This window comes from Myodes glareolus, chromosome X, assembly GCF_982192425.1.
Source record: "Myodes glareolus chromosome X, mMyoGla1.1, whole genome shotgun sequence".
NCBI lineage: Eukaryota > Metazoa > Chordata > Mammalia > Rodentia > Cricetidae > Myodes > Myodes glareolus.
The window spans coordinates 15,086,156-15,110,000 of record NC_142053.1 but is presented as its reverse complement, the minus strand read 5'-3'; the positions used below and the strand labels follow the sequence as shown (position 1 = coordinate 15,110,000).

At 38.4% G+C, this 23,845-nt stretch overlaps 1 pseudogene; it reads right to left on the bottom strand.

The window, feature by feature from the left end:
- LOC125415357 (pre-mRNA-splicing regulator WTAP pseudogene) overlaps positions 1-23,845 on the bottom strand; it is a 52,644-nt pseudogene that overhangs the window by 25,203 nt on the left and 3,596 nt on the right.

Sequence of the window (23,845 nt, the reverse complement as noted above, 5' to 3'; positions counted from 1 at the left end):
CAGTGAGGTACTTCTCCCCACTACCTATGATTAGTTTGCCATTCCTAAGAACCATCAAGAATCAAAAAATAAAATCAAGAATTTGAGCACTATCAGGTACCTTTAGGGCATCTCATACCAACCAAAATAGAGTTTGTAAGAGTTTTTGGTGCTCACCATCTTCCATGGAACTCATCATGACTTATGGGTATTCAGAAAGTTGTCTCCTGTGCCAACGCATTCAAAACTATTTCCTACTTTCTCTTTTATCAGGCTCAGTGTATCTGGATTTACGTTTTATGTTGAGGTCTTTGATCCAAGTGGACTTGAGTTTTATGGAGAATGATAAGGATGGATCTACTTGTGCTTTCTTCTACATTGTGACATCCAGTTAGATCAGCACCATTTTTTCCCCATTGTATAATTTTGACTTCTTTGTCAAAAATCAGGTGTTCAATGGGTGTGTGGATTTATGTCTGGGTCTTTAATTCGATTCCATTGAACCACCTGTCTGTTTTTATGTCAATACCACACAGTTTTTATTACTATAGCTCTGTAGTACATTTTGAGGTTGAAGGGAGTAATACCTCTAACATACAGGATTGTTTCAGCTATCCTGAATTTTTTGTTTTTCTACATGAAGTTGAGTATTGTTCTTTCAAGGCCTGTAAAGAATTGTATCGGGATTTAAATGGGGATTATGTTGAATCTGTAGATTGCTGTGCTTGGCTTTTTTTTTGGAGGGGGCACCAACCAGCTCCCAAATCATGACATGGAAACTTAATATTAGTTATGAATGCTCAGCCTTATCTTAGCTCTTATTTAATCTGTTTCTCTTTATCTACATTTTGCCTTGGGACTTTTTATCTTACTTTCTTGCTGTCTGTATGCCGCCTGGCTGGCAGCTGCCTGGTTTCTGGCCCTGGGCGACTCCCTCTCATTCTCTTCATTCCCCTCGCTTGTTCTTGAGCCTAGATTTCTCTTTCTATTTATTCTCTCTGCCTTCCAACCTCACCTATCCCTCTCCTGCCTAGGTATTGGCTGTTTGTTCAGCTTTTTATTAGACCAATCGGCTGCCGTAGACAGGCAAGGTAAAACAAATGCAATTCATTTTCACATAATTAAACAAACGCAGAACAAAAAATGTAACACATCTTTACATTGTTAACCAAATGCAGCATAAACAAATGTAACACGTCTTTGTCCAGTTAAAAGAATATTCCACAGCAGATTGCTTTTGGTAAGGAGGCTATTTACTATGTTAATCCTACTGAATAATGAGCATGGGAAGTCTTCCCATCTTCTGATATCTTCTCCAATTTTTTTCTTCAGAGTCTTGAAGTTCTTGTCACACAGGTCTTTCACTTGCTTGGTTAGATATTTGTATTATTTGTGGCTATTCTGAAGAGTGTTGTTTCCCCAATTTCTTTCTCAGTCTGTTTATCATTTGTATATAGGAGTGCTACAATTTTTTAAATTAATCTTGTATCCTGCCACATTACTGAAGGTGTTTATCAGTTGTAGGAGTTCCCTGGCAGAATTTTTAGGGTCATTTATATATACTATCATATCATCTGCAAATAACAACACTTTGACTTCTTCCTTTCCAATTTGCATCCCCTTGATCTCCTTTATTTGTCTTTTTGCTCTAACTAGAGCTTCAAGTAGTTTATTAAATAGATACATAGAGAGTGGACAACCTTGTCTTGTTCCTCATTTTAGTGGAACTGCTTTAAGTTTCTCTCCATTTAATTTGAGGTTGGCTATTGGCTTGCTATATATTGCTTTTATTATTTTTAGGTATATCCTTTGTATCCCTGATCTTTCAAAGACCATTATCCTGAAGGGGTGTTGGGTTTTGTCAAAGGCTTTTTCAGCATCTAATGAGATGATCATGTGTTTTTTTATTCTTTCAGTTTAGTTTATATGGTGGATTACATTGACAGATTTTCAAATGTTGAATCATCCCTGCATCTCTGGGATTAAGCCCACTTGATCATGGTGGATAATTTTTTGATGTGTTCTTGGATTCAGTTTGCAAGTATTTTACTGAGTATTTTGCATCAATGTTCATGAGGGAGATTGGTCTGTAATTCTTTTTGTTGTTGGTGAGTCTTTTTGTGATTTGGGTATCAGGGTAACTGTAGCCTCATAAAATGAATTTGGCAATGTCCCTTCTATTTCTATTTAGTGGAATAATTTGAGGAGTATTGGTATTAGCTCTTCTTTGAAGGCCTGATAGAATTCTGTGCTGAAACCATTTGGCCCTGGCCTTTTATTGTTTGGAGACTTTTAATGACTACTTCTATTTCCTTGAGGATAGAGGTCTATTTCAATTGTTTATCTGATCTTGATTTAACTTTGGTAAGTGGTATCTATCAAGAAAATTGTCAATTTCTTTTAGGTTTTCCAATTTTGTGGAGTACAGGTTTTTTTAAGTTTTGACGAGGTGCCATATTTAAACATCTCTTAATTTTTTTCTGTGATATGTCATTTGTAGAGCCTATTAAATAGTTCCTTTCTGTTTTTCTTTTTGTTATCTCTTTGTCAGGACATACTAATTATACATGATAATACATCTCATTACGATATTTTCATTGGTGTGTCTAATGAATTTTTGTAATATTCACCCCTTCGTAACTCTCTCTTGTTCCCCTCCTTCTCCCACTGATTCCTTTACCAAAAAGGCAAAATTTTAAAACAAGATTTGGATTATGGTTGCTATAGGAAATATTTTCATAAAGCATTTCTGTTTCATGTATATGTGTGTATTTGTGTGTATGAATGCCACATGTTTTCAGGTATTTGTAGAAGCCAGATTATGGCATTACGTCCCTTGGAGTTAGAGTTACAGGGAATTATTATGAACTATCCTATGTGATTGCTGAGTACCAAACTCAAATCCTCTGTAAGAACAGCAAACATTCTTAATCACTGAGCCATCTCTACAGCCCTAGAGGAAAGCTTTTAAAATATTTACACAATACTATTTGTATCTATTCTTTGAAAGCATTATACATCTGTATAATAAATATATTTTCATCACATTCACCCCAAATTACCCTCTTTTATGCTCCTCCTACTCTTTTTTGATACATTTCTTTCTAAACAAGTCCCAAGAGGGAAGCTTTTGAAAGTGAAAAAGTTATAATTAACATGTCATAGAGGCTGGGCAAGTTTTTGAAAGTAATAAGAATATATACATTAAAGAATGGAGAAACATGAAGATCCAGTTCCAGGAACCTGGCTCCCAAATGAACTCTTAACCAAAATCCACAAGTCAGAAGGAAGGTCAGTTGGAGGAGGCAAAAAAAAAGGCAGTTGTCTGTCAGATGCTCCCATTGCAGTATTGGTAGTGGTGACAGATAACAGGCCAGTGACTCAGGCCTCAGAGCTCTTGGTGGGCGTGGGGCTCATCTTTTTATATTGGGCAGCTATAATTCAAACCCAGGAATCCATAAGACCTCACTAACAATTGAAGCCAGTCTCCTAAGAGGGGGTCTTCTTAGAAATAGATGTGCATAGGCCTAGTGGTGCTGCAGGAAATGCCCTGACGGATGGGAGCAGAAAGAGACAAGCCTCGTTGTCTCAGATTTTCCACCTCTGGCTGTGGGACCTTGAGACAACCCACAGGTCACTGTGGTTGGGAGGACTGGCCGAGGCAGTGTTTGAGGATTACCTGGTGCACGGTGATTACTGCTGACTCCAGGCTGCAGAACCTGTCAGGTAACTGGGCTACAGGACAGAGTGGGCAGGTCCACTCTGCTAAGTTGGGATAAACATGCCCTAAACCTTGTGTGTTTATTTAGTCAGATTTTGATTGCTTCGACAAAATGCTTGAAGTAAACAATTTAAGGGCACAGATTATTTACTTTGGTTAATGGTTAAGCGTTAACTCATTGTCCTTGGTTATGTTGATTCTGGGTCTATAGTAGGTCAGAACACCGTGATGGTGGGAATATGTGGCAGTGGCTTCTCTCCTCATAGTAGTTAAGAAGAAAAGGAAGGAGAGAGGTAGAGGGAAACAGAGATAGAATTAGAGATTGTTCTAGAGCTATTCTGAAGGTCCTTGTTTTACCTGCTTTTTAGTCCATCCAGCCATCCAGTCTGCGGGGAAGTGCGGCCCACATCAGGATGAGCTTCACTTCCTTAGGCACTCCTCTTTAGAAGCACTTCAGGGACACATTCGGAATTATGCTTTCTTAACTTCCTGGGCAGTTTTCAATCCAAGTTGACAAGATTAACTGTCATACCTGCCTTTATATTTCGGTAATAAGATTTGATCCAAAGTAGCCTTCATGTATAATGAACTGCACCCTAGTTTGATGTACAAAAACAAACCATAACTGAAATATCTCCCACAACTAAGCAGATCAGCCTCAGCCAAACAGGATAGCCAAATTATCATCTAATCTGTGTTTATAAGGCTGCCAAATGTGTATAAGCAAGGCAAATGCCCACCTGCACTAATTGGCTAACATTTACATGTTGTTTCCTTTTTTTTGGTTTTTGGTTTTTGGTTGTTCTAGACAGGGTTTCTCTGTAGCTTTGGAGCCTGTACTGGAACTAGCTCTTGTAGACCAGACTGGCCTCAAACTCACAGAGATCTGCCTGCCTCTGCCTCCCAAGTGCTGGGATTAAAGGCTTGTGCCACCACCACCAGGTGACTGTTTGCTATTCTTTTAGTGATAAATAAAGATCCACATTTGAAATGGGAGTATTCTGAACCATCTTCAGTCTGTAGTGTTGCCCAGTTCTAGAGTCTGTGTCTTGCTCTAAAACTTTGTCAGATTTAATGAATCTCAGTTGCTTTTCTTTAACAAATGTGACTTATCATCGGAAATGCCAGGGCAAAGGTAATACCCATTAAAGGAAAACTTGCTGAATTGAAATTCATCAACATGGAACTGTTGCTTGGCAGGTGTTTATTCAAAAAAAAGCAATGATCTATAGCTTAGGTGAAAATATTTATAGACATTAGAATATGATAAAAGACTGGGCTCTAGACTATATGAAGATATCACAGATCTTTGCAGTAGAAACAATTTAATCAGAAATTGGATATACGATCTCCAAAGTCATTTCACTAAAGAAGATATGTATATGGCAATTATACACATAAAATGATATTCCACATAATTATCTCAACATGAATCAAAATAATAGTGAGATATCCCTATGCACTTAACAATCACAATGTCAGTTGATGCCACCAAATGCTGGTGGGGACATGGAGAAATTATATTGCTCATATACTGTTATGGGACTGGGAAGTGGCAGAGCCAGACCACAAAATCTATTTTATTTTAAAAGTGTAGCACTCAGAAGACAGAGTTAGAAGGATTAAGAGTTCAAGTCCAGCTTCATTTACAAAGGAACTACAAGGTCAGCCTTGGCCACATGAGATCTTGTCTCAAAAAGGAAAAAAAAAAGAAAACTGAATACACAACTATCACTCAAACTAGTAAATGCTCTCTTGAGCATTTGTCCCTGAACATAAAGATTTTCCTTTCATATAAAACTTCACTTTGCATAAACTTTATTTTTAGAGCAGTTTTAGCATCATGGCAAATTGAGCAGAAGGTATAAAGATTTCCTACTTTCTACCCCTCCACAGATTCCTCTAACAATATCCGCACAGAGCAGTGTCTTTGTTACAATGGAAAAATGTACAGAGCATTCATAACTTCCATTAGGCCACTCTTAGTGTTGTATTTTCCATGCATTTAGACAATGTAGAAAGGCAGGAATTCCTCACTGAAGTACCATATACAGTACCTTGACTTCCCTAGAAACCACTGGTACTCGATCTATTCATTTCTCTTTGCTGTGGGATTATGCACTTTTCCCATCCATAGTACCCTATGGGCAGACAGCCAGGACTCTTGAAAATACTATGGGAAACAGTTGCCACTTCTGTAGAAATTTTGGGTGCCATGCCCTCTGCTCAGAATTTCACCTTCATACTTTACTTTAGTCTTCCCCAAATCTCATGAAGGTGGTAGGATTTTTATTCCTTTATTACTGGCTAGGAGATGAAACATCCAGAGTGAAGTTGCCTGGAGGCATCTAACTGACCAGTAGAAAAAATAAGACATGATTAAGTTCAAGACTTTGATCGGACTAGATAAGGTTTCAATAAATGCAGGAGGGATGAAGAAGGTGTTCATTCCATAAGGCTTTCCTGGGGCCAGTCCTAGTATGTGTTAGAGACTGTCTTCTGAACTAAAGTACCAAACTATCATAGAGGTAATACACTAGCTGTGTAAAGAGATAATGCTCCTTTCAGATGATACCAAGGCAAGAATTGTCTGTTCTTGCTGAGCACCCATTGTGGATCCAGCACCGGGCTGCACGTGAAGGATGAATGAGATGGCATCTCCTGTTTTATAGTGTTACCAAGGAGACAGATGCCATTTGTGAACTTCTTGGTGTTTGTCCGTTATTTCCATCTCATAAGTCCTCTCCCTTCTTGCCTTCTGCCTTTTGAGCACCACTCAGATTGTGTTCAGGAGGCATTTATTTACATTATGAGTTTCATGTATAGATCCCTGACTGCTTTGTAATTAGGTGGATGGCCCATGTCTTATGGTGGCTTGACACCTCCCCCACTCTGTGTGTGTGTGTGTGTGTGTGTGTGTGTGTGCATGTCCATCTGTATGCATGTATGTGTGAAATGAAACTATATTGTTTTGAGAAGTTACACTACATTGCTTCTTTCTTTTTTATTCAGGGAAAAAAAGGTTTATTTTGGCTCACAGTGTAATGATATAGTCTATCATGGTAGGAAAGCTGTGACAGTGGGTAGCTCTGTGACAGCGGGAATGTGTGCCAGCTACTTGCTCACATCTCAGTGGAAAGGAGAGGGAGGAGAGAGAGAGAGAGAGAAAGAGAGAGAGAGAGAGAGAGAGAGAGAGAGAGAGACAGACAGACAGACAGACACACAGAGAGAGAGACAGAGAGGATATGTATAGAGAAGAGAGAGAATATGAATAGAGAAGAAGACGAGGCAATAAAATTGAAGCTCTTCCCCATAGCAATCCACTTCCTCTGGATAGGCTCCATCCCTCGAATGCTCTATAATTTCTCCAAACAGTGTCATCACCTGTGAATCAAGTGTTTAAAAGCTTAGGAGACATTTTACATTCAAATCGTGATATTCATCCTTTGGCCCCCTGTAGGTGGAACTTTTCTTCTGGATTGATGGCTCTCCAAATAAACATATAGAGACTTAATTATTTATTATTAATTATAAATGTTCAGCCTATAGTTTAGGCTTGTTACTAACCTGATCTTACAACTTAAATTAACCAGTATTTCTTATCTATGCTCTACCATGTGATGGTACATTTTTTTTCAGCACAGCATGTTCATCTCCTGCTTCCTCTGTATCTGACTGACAACTCTGCCCTCCTTCTTCCCAACATTCTCTTAGTTTGGCTATCCTGCCTAACCTCTTCCTGTCTAGCTATTGGCCAGTCAGCTCTCTATTAACAATGAGGGTAATACATCCTCACAGTGTATAAAAGGATTATTCCCCAGCAACCCCCATGGATTTATAGATAACTCATTATATAAAAGTTCCCATAGCCTTACATAGTTAAAAGATTGTAAAATTCCAGAGTCCAAACTGTCTGGTCAGACTCAAGGCATTCTCTTAACTTAAAATAATAAAAAGAAAACAAATTCTGTGCTTTCATCATGCAATAGAATAGAGTACATATTCCCATTTCAAAACGGGAATGGGACAACAACAAAGTATATCAGTTCAAATTAGAGAACCACTGGTTTATATGGTGAGCCTAGCATGGGGCTGGTGTTTCATAAATGATCAAATTGCTTATTTGGAATAAGTTTGATGTTTTGTAGTAATATCTGGTTCTTTAAGGAAGTCGGTAGGCCTTGTATATTCATGTTTGCCCAGGATTTTCCTGGGCTTAGCATTTAAAGGCCCACATTTTGATAACTCAGTCCCAAATATTTGGTCATCTTAATTGTAAATGACAGTGTACTATAAGAACTTATTCATTATACTGTTGTTAGGGTGCCATTATTTGCTTTAAATTTATAGATAAGTAAACTCACATAAGGAGGTCATAGTTACAACAGATGTGAGTGTGCCAGAATTTTTGTTTGCTTTTGGAAATGAGTTCTTACTGTTTAACATAGGCTGGTCTTGAACTTACCTAGGCTTATCTCAGTCAGTTTACCTCAGCCTCCCAAGTACTGGGATTGTAAGTGTTTGTTAACACATTCAGTTAGTGTTAACAGATTCAGCTCTAGTTCTTAATAAATTTCTAGTTATAGAATTGCTTTGCAAATATATATATATATATATATATATATATATGAAAATTGACTGTTGTCATCCAATAGGCACAATATATTTTCTCTTTATAGGTATAACAACACAAATTTTATGAACTTGTGTGTGTGTGTGTGTGTATGGTTCATATATGATAAGAATATACAAAATATGTGAAGTGGCATTTCAACTATATTTTCTTTTTTATTGATTTTATTGAGCTGTACATTTTCCTCTGCTTCCCTCTCTTCCTCTCCCCTCCCCTCCCCTTCAACCCTCTCCCATGTTCCCCATATTCATAATTTACTCAGAAGATCTTGCCTTTTTCTACTTCCCATGTAGATTAGATCCGTGTAGTATGTCTCTCTTAGGGTCCTCATTGTTGTCTAGGTTCTCTGGGATTGTGATTTGTAGACTGGTTTTCTTTGCTTTATGTTTAAAAACCACATATGAATGAGTACATATGATAATTGTATTGCTGGGTCAGGTTACCTCACTCAATATGATATTTTCTAGTTCCATCCATTTGCCTGAAAATTTCAAGATGTCATTTTTTTTTGCTGTGTAGTATTCCATTGTGTAAATGCACCATATTTTCCTTATCCATTCTTTGGTCAAGGAGCATTTAGGTTGTTTTCAGGTTCTGGCTATGACAAACAATGCTGCTTTGAACATAGTTGAGCACATGTCCTTGTGGATATATACCCAAAAGTGGTATTGCTGGGTCTTGAGGAAGGTTGTTTCCTAATTTTCTGAGAAATCGCCACAGTGACATCCAAAGGGGCTGTACCAGCTTGCACTCCCACCACCAATGCAGGAGTGTTCCCTTTTTCCCACAACCTCTCCAGCATCAGTTGTCATCAGTGTTTTTGATCTTGGCCATTCTGATAGGTATAAGATGGAATCTCAGATTTGTTTTGATTTTCATTTCTCTGATGGCTAAGGATGTTGAGCATTTCCTTAAGTGTCTTTCAGTCATTTTAGATTCCTCTGTTTAGAGATCTCTGTTTAGGACTGTACTCCATTTTTTATTGAATTATTTGTTCTTTTGATGACCAATTTCTTGAGTTCTTTGTATATTTTGGAGATCGGACCTCTGTCTGATCTTTTCCCATTCTGTAGGCTGTTATTTTGTCTTGTTCACTGTGTCTTTTGCTTTACAGAAGCTTTTCAGTTTCAGGAGGTTCCATTTATTAATTTCAACTGTATTTTAATAAATAAAACTTGCCTAAGGATCTGAGAGTAAAACAGCCCCACCAGTTAGCCTTACAGACCAGGTAATGGTAACACACACCTTTAATCCCAGTAACCACACTAGTTTGCCATAGAAACCGGTGGTGCATCCCTTTAATAACAGTGATATATACCTTTATTCCCAGCCCTAGAGAGGATTATAAAACGGGAGGAAACAGTTCTCAAACACAGTCTCATTCTGAAATTTCTGGAGGCAGGTTTGCAATTTTGGACTGAGGTCAAGGTAAAAGCCAGTAGATGGCTGCTTCACTTTTCAGATCTTCAGTCTGAACCCCAATTTCTTTTTTTTGAGTTTTTATTAATTGTGTATTAAATATGTTTGACTCCATATATATACCAAATGAGACTTTGCATGAGCCTATTTAATTTTTGTCAATCTGATAGACTTAATGCTATTCTCTGGACATCTTTTGGCCTTTGTATAGTATGCAGACTTGGACAGCAGAGCTGCGTGTAATTTGAGACAGGAAATAGAATAGCGCATGAGTCTCTTGGCTTAGTATGAAATTCACTGATGCCTAGTCATAATGCAATACATAGGTACAGTTAGAAGATAAATAAAGCTAAAATCTTATGAGAATAAACATAGACATGGAGAGGCCATTATGCAAAGAAGCTTACTGATGGCATCCTCCTCCTAGATGCTTCTCTGAGAATGAGGCCAGGCCATTTAACCTATTAGATTCTCGGCGAGATTAACACTAAAGGTTTACGACACACATTATTCATTAACAGAATTTATCACTATCCCTCTGATTTCTTAAAGAGGAGGTAAAATGGTGAGACAATGACACTATCAAAGAAATAGGAAAAGGCTCAGGCATTGAAAAGTTCAACATTCAAAGAGACAAATATAAAGGACCATGCTAGATGTAAGAGAGAATCTTACTCCTGTGGAGAGTCCACAGGTAGCTTGTTACTGAGATATCAATAGAAAAATTCAAGGAAAATGAAATTAAGTAGTTTAAATATTAAAGAAAGTTTAATGTAAGTTTATATTTTAAAAAGTAATGTGTGTGTGTGTGTGCATGTGCTTGTGTGTGTGTCTCTGTGTATGTCTCAAACTCTCAAGGGAGGAAGGAGACCTCAAAAAAGACCTAAAAATTAAAGGAAACATCATCAACGATGTCTAATGTTTATAATAAAGGAATATTTTACAGGGCATTCTCCAATAAGGCAGTCTGAATATACTGTGAACTCTGATGTGCTCCAGTGAAGGTAGTTTTCTGATGTGATTGTCCACTTGAAACCACCAGAAGCCAGGCGCGCTGACACATGCCTTTAATTCCAGCACTCAGGAGGTAGAAATAGGCATTATCTCTGAGAGTTTGAGCTCCACAGAGCTAGTTCCAGGACATCCAGGGCTATTGCACTGAGGAACCCTGTCTTGAAAAATAAAAACCAACCAAACAAGTGGCTTTGATGTTCATAACAGATAGACTTTAGACACCTAGCATGGGTTGGCATGTCAACAAAACATAATTCATGTTCCCTCGTTTTTAAAATCTTTCAGCTTTGCTGAACTGTAATTTGTACAAGAGCCACTCATTTAAAATATGTATTTTGGTGGATATCAATGATTGTATATATCTGTATGACCACTACCAAAAATTAAGTTGAGGTTCAGTATCATAACCTTAAAAGTTTCCTTGTTCCTATTAATATTCCTTTAAGCATCCTGTCTTTACTGCAATTCACAGCTCCAGAGAAGCAAGGGAACAAGGAAGACCCGAAGAGGGATGCGTAGATTGTTCTGGGAAGGGGAAATAAATAAGATCTCCTGGGTAAACTGGGGGTGAGGCAGTGTAGAGGAGAGGGCATGGAGGATGAAAGCATGAGGGAATGAGACAGTCGAGCTGGGGGAGGTACGGAGAGGGAGCGCAATGAAAGACATATCTTGATAAAGGGAGCCATTTTGGGGTTAAGGAGAAACATGGTGCTAGGGAAATGCCTAGGATCCCAAGCTAAGATTCTAAGCAATAGTGGAGAGGATGCCTTATCAGATTGGTGACCACCCTGTCACCATATAACCTTCATCCAGTAAGTGATGGAAGCAGATGTAGAGATCCACAGCCAAGCACAGGGCCGAGCTCCGAGGATCCGGTTGAAGAGAGGCAGGAGGGATTATGAGCAGGGGTGGGGAGGTTTACATCATGATGGAGAAACCCACAGAGACAACTGACCGGAACTAGTGGGAGCTCATGGACTCTAGACTTACAGCTGGGGAGACTGCAGGGACCTCTGCATGTGAGTGACTGTTGTGTGGCTTTGTCTGTTTGTGGGGCCCCTGAGAGTGGGACCAGTATCTATCCCAGGTGCATGAGCTGGCTTTTTGTAGATTGTTCCCTATGGTGGGATGCCTTGCTCAGCCTCGATGCAGGGGAGGGGGTTAGTCCTGCCTCAGCTTGTTATGCTAGACTTTGTTGACTCCCATTGGAGGCCTTACTATTTCTGAGGAGTGGATGGGGGTTGGTTAGGGCGGGGAGGTGGAATGGAGTGGAAGGAGGAGAAGGAGGGGGAACTGTGATTGTTATGTAATATGAATAAAAATTTAAAAAAGAATCCTGCCTTTAATAATCTAACTTTTACTGTTACTGTATTGTTTTGTGTTTGATTTTTTATAATGAGCATGTTTTTGAGAACCATTTTAATTGTATAGTTATTTTAATTGTATAGTTTGTTTGTGCACATGTAGGATTATGACTATTTAGATGCCCATTTGGAGCTATTATGAATCATATGGCTATAAACTTTTCTCTTCTTTGTTTTTTGTCTGATTTCTCTATCTGCATGTATGCTTCCATGGCAGAAGAGGGCATCTGATCCCATTACAGATGGTTATGCGCCACCACGGTTGCTGGAAATTGAACTCAGGACCTCTGGGAGATCAGCCAGTACTCTTAACCACTGAGCCATCTCTCCAGCCATGGCTATAAACTTTTGAGCATAGATATTTTCATTATATATTAATTCAGAGGCCGTCAAATCCCTTGGAGCAGGCTTTTGGGGTGGCTGATGTTAAAAATGGTGGTTGTGGTTTAATTTTCTTCACTAATGTGCAACAAATTGATCCAGCACTATTTATCTCAAATATCAGTATGTATTTTCTTATTTTTGTTTTGTTTCATTATTTTCAAAATTTTTTATATTTATTTAAATTGTATGGGTATTTTGTCTGTATATATGTCTGTACACATCTAGCCAAAAAAGGGTGTCAGATTCCCTGTGACTAGGGTTACAGATGGTTGTGAGCTACCATACGGGTGCTGGGAATTGAATCCAGGTCCTCTGCAAGGGCAGTCAGTGCTCTTAACTGCTGAACCATCTCTCTAGCCCCTTCTTTTTAATTTCTTATTAAAAAAATGTACCTGGATTTTCTTGAACTAAGGGTCTGTTTTCATCAAGTAGTAACATGGATCCAGATAAACAGGTGGATCTAGATTGTAAGTAGAAATCCTACCCTTGCTCCAGAAATTGTGCTTAGGTTATTAAAGGATATCTGCTATTGTAGTTGACTATGGCATTTCATAAAAGTATAAAACATAGGCTACTGTATTGTTTGTGATTTGCACGATCCTGGGAAGTCTGGAAAAATGGAAAAAAAACTGAGGTTGAGATACTAGCATTTGGGGGGATTTTATATTAACTCTAGTTGGTGGAGGTCCTAGATGCCAGTCGAGCACGTGAGTTAGGCCAAATAGAGAACAAGAAAGGTAAGACTTTGTATATAGTGCAGGTGCAAATTCAGTTGGTTGGCTCTTGGTGCCAAGACTTGGTCAGTGTTCTATAGGTTACTATGAGGGATTTTTTGGGATGAGATTAACATTTAAATTGGTAAATCTTAAGTAGATTGCATGCTCTCCATAATGTGATGGTACTTATCCAGTTATGAAGGTCTTCATACAACAAAAACTAAGCAGGAAGGAATTCTGCCATCAGGCAGCCCTTGCCTTTAGGTCTGAGTAACACTCAGATCTTCTTTGGTTTCGAACCTCTTACTGGCCTTCAGAACTAAAATATGACTTCCCTTGGGCCTCGACCTTGACTACTTCTGAACTCAAACTACTTCATGGGCTCTTCTCTGAGACTCTTGACTGCTAGCCACTCATTGGCTTCTATAACCATGTTAGCCAATTTAAAAATAAATCTCGTTTGTCTGTATGTCTCTTTCTGTTTCTGTTTCTCTTTCTGCCTCTATACACATGTAATTGGTTCTGGCATGTCTGGAAAGCATTAACTCTCTCTTTCACACATACACATATATGCTTTCTCATTCAGAGGTACAGTTAAACTCATCTTCACTTCTGCCATTTTCACAACCAAACTTATTATCTGATCATAGGCGATTACTTCAGTAACAGCCAATTAATTGGTTTTATGATAAGATATTATAGAGACATCTCATCGATTATACTGATAAGGTCATCTCTGACATCATAAGAAACAGTAATATAATAAGTCATTTTTTTATACCTAATGTAGAGAGATACATATATACAGACAGAATCTACATTAAGAAAAGACATGAGGGGCTGCAGAGATAGCTAAGCAGTTAAGAGTGCTTGCCGCTCTGGTACAGGACCTAGGTTTCGGAAGCAGAACCCACATGGTGGTTCTCACAGCTACCTGCAACTCCAGTTCCCAGGAACCTGACACCATGTTCTGTCCTCATCACCACACACACACACACACACACACACACACACACACACACACGCACATGCACACGCTCACACATATACTCACACACAAATAAAAAGAATAAGAATGTAGAAGGGAAACTGGGGAAAAGAATGCAATCAGTGGGAGGCAGGGAGGGGAGATAAGAAGTTAACAGTGGGGTAAATAAGATCAAAGTGAATTATACATATGTCTTAAAATCTTATAATGAGATTCATTACTTGTATTAATTTCCATGAATAAAATATCTAAAAATAAAAATAAACATACATACATTAAATGCTTATCTGTATCTCTCAATCTATTTTATTGAAGCATAGCAGGTATAAAGCTTTTTATAAAAGATATTTATTATATCTTGATTATATCTACCTGTTAGACTTCTGACTCATCCCAAGACTTCTACCATTATATCTCTTCCTCAACCTCATTTCTGTCTGTCTTTTTTTTTAACTCAGTGAGTCCAGTTACTGCTTCCCCAAAAAATATTCATTATGGTGTAATTTGCAATGATAAATATAATAAAAAGTCAACAAGTAGAATATTAGTTAAACGTGGTATGCCTATTAAAGAAGATTCAATGCTTTTGTCAAAAGCAATAAAGTATATCCAGTCATCGTTTAATTCCAGCACTTGGGATGCAGAGGCAGGTGGCTCTTTGTGACTTAGAGGCCAGCCAAATCTATATGACAAGTTCCAGGTCACCCAGGACTACATAGTGAGACTCTGTCTCAAACAAACAAACAAACAAACAAACAAAATCCCCTTAAAACAAACACTCAAAAGAAAGCAAAAACCAAACCAGAGCAAAAGGAAGGAAGAATGAAGTATATACACATGAAAAAATTTGTATAAGCTTCAAAAATATATTATGTTCTAAAGGACATAAGGAAGAGAATAACATGAATGTTATGCTTCCATTTGTGTGTGAACCTGCATATACACATTATTTGAAAGAATTTAGTTAAAAATATGTTAACAAGGGACAAATACGAACACTTTCAGCAAGGAGAGCATGGGGTCTGAAGTGAATTCAGAGAGATTCACTTTGCACTGTGTACCCTTTACTATGTGGACTTTATAATCATATGCCCATATACACTTTCAACAAATGTTCCTTTTTGAGCATTTATTAACTACAAACAAAGAACTCTTTTTGGGATTTGGAGGGTGAATATTAATTCTGTGTCTTTATACTTGTAATGTCTTCACCAGTCGTCTGAAGGTAACTTTGAAGAAGGCTAGTTTGGGCAGCAGAAAGCAGCAAAGTGCATAAAAATGAGGGTGTGGAAATGGAGAGATGGCTTAGTGGTTAAGAGCACTTTGCTCTTTTAGAGAGCTCCGATTCCATTTCTTGAACCTATACAGCAGCTTAGAACCATCTGTAACTCCTGCTTCAGGGCATCTGACACCCCCTTCTGGCTTTGTCGGGTACCCTCCTCAGACACCAGGCACACAAGTGGTTCACATTCACAAATGCAAATAAAACCCGCATACAGTTGAAACTAAAATAAATCTTAAAAAGTGAGTGAGCAATAACACGCCAAGTGATGTACCGGTTAAGAATACCACAGGTGGCAGCAATGTGTTTATTAGCTTTCTGATCGATGCATGATGTGTTAGTTTTTCATTGCTGAGACAAAATACACATGGGAGGTAATATATATATTATCCAGAGTGTTAATCCATTATGGGTCAGGGATCATGGTGAAACAGAACATCTCATTTCACATGGAACAAGAAACCCACACAGACACACATGTACATGCACATACACAGAATATGAATATGCCTACATTAGTGGATTTTCTAATTTCTCTGCCTTTTCAAAAATACTTGTTTTTATATTTTTTAGTTGTCTGTAGATGTATGTTTGTGAGTAGGTTCCTGCATTCATGGACATGTGCCCACAGAGGCTGGAAAGAGGCATCAAATCCGTCTGGAGCTGGATTAGTTGTGAGCTACCTGAAGTGGGTACTGAGAACCGAAGTCAGGTCCTCTGCAAGAACAATATGTGCTCTTAACTGCAGAATCTTTCCAGCACTGAATTTCTGCCATTTTATTCCAGTCATGTCCATTGGAATTGTACCCTCCCAGTCAGGGCAGGCTCCCCACCCACCTCTTAGCTAATCATCCGAGGAAATGAGTCTAAACCCTTATTATGAGTTGAGATTTGATACTATCTTAGGTGTTTTTCAACCCAGTTACTTCGACAATCAATATTAGCCATCACAAATCCAAATCCTTATAAAATTTATACCCAAATGTATCTCATCAGATCTTAGGATTCTACCTCTGACCTCCAAGTGGGTTGTATTCATTTCATAAGGGGAAATACAATGAATCCATGTCCAAGTGTCCCTATTGTTTTTAACAGGTATAAAACTGATCAAAATTTCAAACACAAAGTCTTCTTTGAGACTAAAGGCAAAATTTTAAATGTCAGCATATGTATAATAAAATGTAGGTTACATATTTCTAAGGTGTAATGACAAACATTCCTATTTTAAAAGGGAGGGATAGGAGGATGGTGTGGGAACAAGAAAAACTAGCAGGGAAATCATTAAATCCTTTACGACCATATCCAGTATCTAGGGATTTTGTGGTGTGATAAATGCATTTGAGGTGTTGTACTACCACATTACTATAACCTTGTCATTTGCAGTTCACATGGACTCTTTTTGAATCTGCTCCTATCATTTGCTGGATGAAGCCTCTCTAATGACAATTGGGCTTGGTTCCTGATCTATGAGTATAGCAGATTATAATTAGGAATCATTTTATTGACTTTTTGGCTAGTTGTGTTTAGTTCTATTCTACCTCTCTAGGCTACCTACCCTCTGGTTCCCGCCCCCCCCCCCCCCAGACAGTGTCAGGAGCGGGCTTTCTCTTGTGGCATGGGTGTCAAGTTGGAGCAGTCATTGACTGGCCACTCCTACAAGTTCTGTGCCACCTTTATCCCAGCACATCTTGCAGGCAGGGTAAATTGTAGGTTGAAGGTTTTGTGGCTGGGTTGTTGTCCCAGTGCCACTGCCGAAAGCCTTGCCTGGTTACAGAAGATGGCCTGTTCAGGCTCCATATTCCCCACTACTGTGAGTCTTCACTACTGTCAATCCCATAGATTGCAGCGAGTTTCCACTGCATGAGGTTTCCACACCCCCACCCCATTCCAGTCATACTCTCTCCCTCCATCCATCCCTCACATTTGTTAAAGTTCAGTTTTCCAGGAAGATTCAGGAGAAGGATAAAATGGAGAAATGTTCTTCACAGGAATGTAACATACACAGTCTTTATTCAAAATCCCAATAGAGTCATTGTTTTTTATCTAAAACCTCATGAGGACAGTGCTCATTGTTCATATCCCTATCAGCTCTGATCTTCTGAATCCTCCCATCAAGATCCTACAAAACCTTAGGCTGTCTCTAACTCATTACTTTCTCTAATCTTTTCTTCCCACAAACCAGTTCCAAAGTCTTAGATACCGAACAGTCAAGTTTAGTTACATTAGTCTCATTCTCTGGCACCAAATTTTAGCATTTATCCCTGTCATCACTATGAGCAAAATATCTGACAGGAACAGCTCAAGAGAGAAAACGTTATTGATTCATACTTTCAGAAGGTCACTCCATCATGACGAGGAGGGTATACTTGAGCATAGAAGCTCACATCATGTTTGCCAGGAAGCATGGGGAAAGAATTCCTGTTGTTGAGGTCTCTCTCTTCTCCCATATTTTATTTTTTCTTGGGCCCAGAGTTTGCCATCTCTGCTTCCTCACAGCCTTCTGTTTTCATTCAGTCTTGCTATGCTGCGCTTTATCGCCCTGTGATTTCTTCATTTAGCTGCTCGGCCACTCTCTTGCAGCTACTGTTGCTATCGTTACCACCACAACAAGGTGCTGCTGCTGCTGCTGCTGCTGTATTCACTTGCTATCAATACATTGCGACTTCCACCCTTTGCTTAGCTGCTCTACTAATCATAAAGATTTAAAGTAGGCAAGAAAAGACCAAACAGCGACAAAGGAGGATGTCTTTCTCTGATTCTTTATTTTCCCTCTTTATTCCATCGGCTTCTCTAGCCTATACAATGATCCCACTTACTTCAGTGGGGGTATTCCCTCTTAGCTATGCATAGTCTTAAGTGTTGGGGATGCGAGGAATGTAGAGCAGCTGCTGAATCGCAGGTGGAGCCAGCCAGTGAGAGCGGGTGACAGTGGGGTCACTGGAACTGTAAAGGGCAAGACAGTAGTGGCGGAGCTGCCTTCAACCTCTGGGATCCATATGATATGGTGTCCTCGATGCTGGGCATGAAGCTACAATGTTTGTTGTACTATCTTTCCTCTCGCTCGTTTTATGATTTCATTCCTCCCTATTGTAGTGAGAATGTTTACTTTGCAGCATTATATCTTGGAAATGTGCAGCTTGCTCTTCTAGTATTTTCCAGGCACTAAAAATCATACTTTGAGTCTCAGAAGACACTTTGATTTTGAACTTTTCAACAATGTTGGAATGATTAAAACTCTTGAAAATGGATTTAATACATTTTTATCATGAAATAAACATGAGACTTTTGGAGACTAAGGGTGGAATGTTATGGGTTTTTAAAAGAGATTTATTTTTCTTATCATTTTGTGTGTGTGTGTGTGTGTGTGTGTGTGTGTGTGTGTGTGTGTATGTGTCTGTGTACATGCAGTGCTCATGGAGGCCAGAAGAGGAAGGACCTCAGATCAATTAGATTTGAAGTTGCAGGCGAGCTGCCTGATATGGGTACTGGGTCCTCTGGATGAACAGTGCATGCTCATAACTACTGAGCTGTCTGGTTCCTGAAATGTTATGGCTTAAGGTTTGTTTGGTCTTCATATTGGCAGATAGAAGCCATGCTCATTTTACAAATAAACTTGAGGAAAAAAATCTGTTTTTTAACAAAAGATTTGTTTGCATTGGTCATAAATTCTACAAGAAGGAGACTTCCCATAGTTACTCTTAATTGTCAATTTGACTGAATTCAAAAATACGATACCAGTAAAGCACACATCATGTGTGGGGATGGGGGCATTGTCAAAGACTGATCGAAGGGGAAGGCCTGCTCTGAAAGTCGAGATCTCATAGGATGGGGCTCTAGTAAAATAAGGGGAAAAGGAAGAAAGCCTGGTAATGCAGGCATTCTGTGTCTCTTTTTCCAAACTACATCAGGTGGAGAATCATTTTCTGGTTTTCCCATGCACTTCTACTGTTATAAAGCTCTACCCAAGCACACAGTGCTGGGTAACCATAGACCAATAATGTTGGAACTGTGATTAAAATGCATTTTTACACTGGTAAGTTTCTGTGGGGTATTTTGTAAAAGCAGTAGAAAGCCTAACACATAAACAACTATTTATGTCTTATTCTGATAAATACCACTGATATTCCATTGTTATTCTTCTATGTTTTGTGTTTGCAATTTTTGTAGTATTTACTAACACTCCATGAAGAAAATTGAAAGACTTAGCATATATTTCAATTGTCACATGATTTCCATAGTGTCTGTACAAGTTTGTGCTATTATCAGCAATGAATAATTGTTTTCCCTTTCCCCACATCCTTGCCAGCATGAGCTGTCATTTGTTTTATTGAATTTGGCTATTCTGACTGGTATAAGATGAAATCTCAAAGGATGTTTATTGCATATTTCCCTGATGGCTAAGGATGTTGATTGTATTTCAGCCATTTGTATTTTAATGTTTGAGCTGTCTATGCTTAGTTTTTTACCCCATTTTTAATTATGTTATTTATTTTCTTTATGTTAAGGGTTTTTTTTAATTCTTTACATATTTTAGATAGTAATGCTCTACCATATGTGTGATTGCTAAAGTTTTTCCCATTCTGTAGGTTGCTGCTTTGTTCTAATGACTGTGTCCTTTGCCATACAGGTTTTCAGCTTCATGAAGTTCCATTTATTAATTGTTGGTCTCAGTATCATTGTCCTGTTCAGGGAATTTTTTTCCTCTACCAAAATGAGTTTAAGACAATGCCCCACTTTCTCATCTGTCAGATTTAATGTATCTAGTTTTATGTTGAAGTTTTTGATCCATTTGTATTGAATTTTACGCAGGGTGATAACGATGGATTTATTTGGATTCTGTTACATGCAGGTGTCCAATTTGACCAGCATCATTTGTTGAAGATTCTGTCTTTTTTCTAGTGTGTATTTCTAGCTTCTTTATCAAAAATCAAGTGTCCATAAGTGTGTGGATTTATGTCTGGGTATTCAGTTCCATTGATAAACATGCCTGTTTTATACCAATACCATGAGGTTTATTATTATTATTATTATTATTGTTATTATTATTATTATAGTTTTGTAGTTCAAATTGAAATCATGGGTGGTGGTACCTCCAGTAGTTATTTTATTATTCAGAATTTTTAAACTATCCTGTATTTTTTATGTGTGTATGTTTCCATATGTAGTTGAAGATTGTTTTTTTTTCCAATTTCTGTGAAGGATTGTTTTTGAATTTTGATAGAGATTGCTTTAAATCTATTGATGCGGGAGAATTGTCTGTATTCTGTCAATCATATTTTAATAAAATGCTGATTGGCCAGGCAGGCAGTATAGGCAGGAAAACCAGACAGGAAGTAGACGTGATACAATGAGAACAGGAGAATTCTGGGAAGCAGGGAGGTTCCTCTGCGATTCCTGCGCAGACCACCGAAGAGGCAACATGTAAACTGGCCCAGCTGAAAAAGGTACCAAGCCATATGGCTAAAATAGATCAGAATAATGGGTTAAGATAAGTTATAAGAGCTAATAAGTAGCCTGACCTAATGGGCCAATCAGCTTTATAACTTATAGAGATCTCTGTGTGATTGATTTTCTTTGGGCTTGCTGGCTGTGGGGTACCAGGCGGGACAGAAACCCCAACAAGCTGGCCTTCATGTTACAATCTATGAATTGTTTTTAGAAGAATGATAATTTTCACTTTATTAATCCTACTGGTTCCTGAGCATGAGAGATCTTTCTATTTTCTGGTGTCTTCTTCAATGTCTTCCTCTAATATCTTAAAGTTCTTATTATACAAGTCTTTCACTCGCTTGACTAGAGTCATTCTAAGCTATATTGTAAGCCATTGTGAAAGGTGCTGTTTCCCTGTTTTCTTTCTTATTTCATTTGAAATTTATATAAAGGAAGACTACTGATTTTGTGTGTTAATTTTGCAATCCTGCTACTTTGCTGAAAATGTTCATTAGCTGTAAAAGTTTCTTGGTAGAATTTTATGGCCTTTTATGTATAAAATCATATTGTCTCCAAATAAAGATACTTAGACTTCTTCCCTTCTTATTTGTATCTCCTTAATCTCATTTAGTTGTCTTATTGCTCTAGCTAAGATTTCAAGTACTGTGGCAGTTTGAGTAAGAATGGCCCCATTAGGCTCATATATTTGAATGCTTGGTCACCAGGGAGAAGCACTACTTGACAAGAATTGGGAGGTGTGACCTTGTTGGAGAAAGTGTGGCACTGGGGGTGAGCTTTGACCTTTCAAAGGCCCATGCCAAACCCAGAATCTCCTTCCTGTTGTCTATCAATCCAGATGCCGAACTTTCAGTTTCTTCTCCAGCACCATGTCTATCTGCATTCTGCTATGCTCCCCACCATGATAATAATGGACTAAATTTCTGAAACTGTAAGCAAGCCCCAATAATGCTTTCTTTTATAAGAGTTGTCATTATCATTGTGCCTCTTCACATCAAAGAAAATGGACTAAGACAGAAATTGGTAGCAGGGATGGGGTATTGCTGTGACAGGCCTGACCTTGCTGCTTTCTGGTGGAATGTGGACTTTGGGAAGTTGGATTAGGAAAACAGATGATTGCTTTAATTAGGCCTTAATGGGCCATATTAGTGGGAACAGGGAAGACAATGTTGCTGAGAGCAATATAGATTGTGATGGTCCAGCTCAAATGGTTTCAGAGGAGAATATTAGTAAGCAGCCTAGAGATAGTTCTTGTGATATTTTGGCAAAGAGTGAGGCTGCTTTCTGTAATTATCCAAAAGTCTGCCTGAGGCTAAATTGAAGAATTCTGAACTAATGGTATTAGGAGAGGAAATTTTGAGACAACCTAGTATTGACTGTGTCATGTGGTTATTAGTAGTTACTCTTATGCAGATCTTATGAGATTAATGAAGATGGATTAAATTAATATGTAAGAGTTAGCCAATAAGAAGTTAGAGCTAATGGGCCAAGCAGTTATTTAATTAATACAATTTCTGTGTGGTTATTTTGGGGCTAAGCTAGCTGGGTGGTCAGGACCAACAAGCAGACCCTCCTCCTTGTAAGATCTGCACCCATGTCTAGAAAGCCTTCAATAAAAATGCTATGTATACATACTCTTAGCTTTGGTCTTTGATCATTTATAGAAGTCTATACATTTCCAGAATATATGTTTCCTACATCCTACTGGAGCGTTTGATTCATCCTCCACATCTATTCCATCATCCAGGCCAGTTTTTTTTTATAATAGGCACTGGATTTTTTAATTTTCCTGGTGAGACACATTCTCCATTGTAATTGGGAATGATTGGATCACATTCATCCTGGGGGCATGCAAGAGGCCCCCCAAGAAGTTTCCTGATGGTATCAGGTTGCTTTTTCTGTCTTTTGTTGACCTACATTCATTGGTCCAATGTTAGCTTTTACCATACCTCCTACATATACCTGAAGGCTGAGTCCTCCTATTCTTGCCATTCCCAGAGGAGAAATTATTCCTAGGAATTCCTTGTCTACAATCCCTTCTCAGAGGTCCTATTCTACAACAATTAAAACATTTGGTATTTTGATGTCTCCTCATACTATTGGAAAATGCTTCTCCTACCCAAGCTTCAGTACTATAGTCAAGTGTCTCAACATTCATTGTATGCAGGATCCATTCATTTATTGGTGCTGATCTGATCTTTAAAGGCCCAAGGATCTTTTTCCATTCTAAGTTAGCATCCTCAAAAGCCAAAGATTCAATTAGTACATGTCTAGCTTCTGGGTCTGTTACCCATATCAGTACAGCCTTAGTTAATCTTTGTAAAAAGTCCTGAATCCTGTTCCAACCATGCTGTGCTACATAGGGACAAGGTGTGTTCATCATAAATTGTCTGATCCTGAGAATCAGAGTAAAGTCCCTCACCCAGAATTCGATCTTGTGAAATCTCAATCCTTTTGCTTTTCCCTGTTGCTATAGTATTTTCACTTCTTCTCTCTTGTAACACTTCCAAAGCAACTGAGGTCCATTTTGTAGGATCGCTGAGATTAACTGAATCCCATCTTTTGGCATTGCTTTGTTGCTTGAAGTTCAAATTTTGACCATTTCCCTAATGAAGGATGAATGTATTTCATAAGATAAAATTGCTTGTTTAATTTCCTTTAGATCAGTCATATGTATGGACTCCCATGTTATATTCTTTGACTACCTTAGGGTATTTGGTGCCAGATGCCCTTTCTGATGATATCACCAGAAAAGCAGGTAAAACTCTGGGTAAGCGATCCCAGAGTTTGGTACGTACTGATGAGACTACATTTTGTCTTTGTGCCTTTTGTCCCTGATTGTCAAATCAATACATTCCTCAATCTTTTCAAATCTTTTTAGTAACCACTGCCTTTTG